Here is a 2,419-nt window from a genome sequence, read left to right as displayed (position 1 = left end):
TAGCAGCAATGTCCACAATAGCCAAACTATGGAAAAAACCTAGATGTCCCTCAACAGATGAATGGATAAAGAAGACGTGTATATATACAATGGAATACGTGCAGCCATAAAAAGCCCTGAAATCTTACCATTTGCAATGATGCAATTGGAAGTAGAGGGTATTATGCTAAGTGAAATGAGTCAGTCAGAGAAAGACAATTATCATATGCTCTATCTGATATGAGGAATTTGAGAGGCAGGGTGGGAACTTATGGTGGGTAGGGAGGGAAAAAAATGAAACATGATGGGACCATGGAGGGAGACAAACCATTAGAGACTCTTAATCTCAGGAAACAAACAGGGTTGTTGGGGTTTGGGCAATGAAGGATAGGGTGGCTCAATTATGGACATTGAGAAGGGTATGTGCTATGGTGAGTCCTGTGAATTGTATAAGACTGATGATTCACAAACCTGTATCCCTAAAACAAATAATGCATTATATGTTAATAAAAATTCAAAAATTTTTAAAATGTGGCAAATAATTATACATCAGGATTGGTAGGAATACCAAGTATTATTTCACAACTGTCACCATGTGTTTCTTCTTCTCTGATGCAATTGGCACAGATCCAGACTTCCTATGTTTGAGACATTTCACCTCCTTCAGTTGACAAGCTTCTTTCATCACATGCTCTTCCTGGATCTGGCTGTATATGGATTTTGGTAGATACCAGTGATAAGCAATGCATTTTGTATGAGATTAATGTTGAAATTTCTCCCTTCAACTTCTGGTTATAATTTTTAGCTGCTTTTTCTCATGGTATAAGCACACCCAATTTTTCAAAAGCATTAGCTTTTAATAGATGATGTTCATTTCTTCAGATCCACACATAATATATTTGCTGTCAGAAGTCCAATTTACCCAGATACATGTTGCATTCACTTTGTGTGATAGACTTCCCTGCTTCGACTTTTGTCCACAGGAAAGATACAAATAGATTTATCAAAACTAGCAGACACAAACTTTTTCCCAATGGGAGAGTAATCCACATTAAGCACTATAGATATATGATCATATGTACCATTACAGAGTGTCCAGTGAATGCATATCAGAAGTATACAAGTTGTAATCTTCATTTGCTGCAGTAAAAATGAAAGCTTCCATAGGGTTCCAACAAATTGCATTTGTTCTCATATCTAAGATGACTTTTTTCAAGGTAGTAGCTTGCCTTATATCATATAGTACCATGTTCCTGTTAGAAGCACAACTTCCCAAGAGAAACACCTCAATCATGTTAAATTTGACACTACTTATATACTATCAAATATACAGGCCATTGAACATATAGGACTTGTTCTTTGTTCATCCCAAATGGCTACTTGCAGTCCACATGTGGCAAAAACAGCTTCTTTCCAGTGATGATCAATTCCCATATACACTGTCTTTCTCAATATTTTATGCAATGGTTCCTTCTTTTCTCTGTAGCCTGGTCCATCTATTTTCCACTTCTTTACAATTTTATCATCACCAATAGTAAAAAATAGAAGTCCCACAAAAGCAAGTACATATTCCTCGCACAAAACCTCCATGTGCTTGTATTGTACAGCTATATTTTCATTTAGTCAAGTTCCAAATTCTAACCTCCCCATCACATGTCCCAGAAAGGACAGTAGCCAGAATCTTTGGATTCTTTGCCAAGCAATCGACTCAATCTTGGTGACCATCCAGAGAAGCAAGGAATGATTTTGCAAATATCCATTCCAGTCTGATAGTATTTAAACCTCTTAAGTATTCTTGTGGGACCTCAAAAAGATGTAAGTTAGGATTATAGTTTCCTGGAACTCTTTGTAAGTCCAGCTTGGTTTTGCAGACATGGTTTTCTAGGTATCTGGCTCAGCATCTTCACCTTCATTTTGGCTCCTAATTGTCCCTTACTCCTCGGGCCTTCCCTCTGAGTTTGGGTTACCCTTCCTAATTATTTTAAAGCTCATCACTTATCCTAGCTCTCTCAATAGACCACACATTTCTCTATCTGACTTCTAAGTAGATATTTTTTTTATTTTTTTAAATTTTAGTTCCTCTTGTAAAATGGTAAGATGGAGGGTGAATTTTTTATTACCTGCAGTAGGATGAGAGACTCACATTAACATATTGGGATGTTATGACAAGATTATATACATAATCTTATATATATGTAGATTAATCTTTTACATGGGCCATATCACTAATGATTAAGTTTACTTTAGAAAACAATGTTCTTTTCTCTTGTAATGAAACATGAGACGAAGATTGAAAAGAGAAAAGAGATATATATTAACATGAATTATTGTTCTTGGCTTATCTATCATACATTTCATCACAATGTAACCAATGTTTCATCTATACACTCTCTAGTTAATGACAAGCTATGGTTAGTCAGGGGATGGATATGTTTGTGCA

The 2,419-nt window shown here is 35.8% G+C and overlaps 1 pseudogene; it reads right to left on the bottom strand.

Annotated features, from left to right (window-relative positions):
- Nucleotides 1–553: 553 nt before the first annotated feature.
- LOC122919093 lies at nt 554–1,892 on the bottom strand (annotated as a pseudogene).
- Nucleotides 1,893–2,419: the final 527 nt, after the last annotated feature.

Source organism: Neovison vison, chromosome 11 (genome assembly GCF_020171115.1).
Source record: "Neovison vison isolate M4711 chromosome 11, ASM_NN_V1, whole genome shotgun sequence".
Lineage (NCBI taxonomy): Eukaryota > Metazoa > Chordata > Mammalia > Carnivora > Mustelidae > Neogale > Neogale vison.
This window is presented reverse-complemented; position numbering and strand designations above follow the sequence as displayed.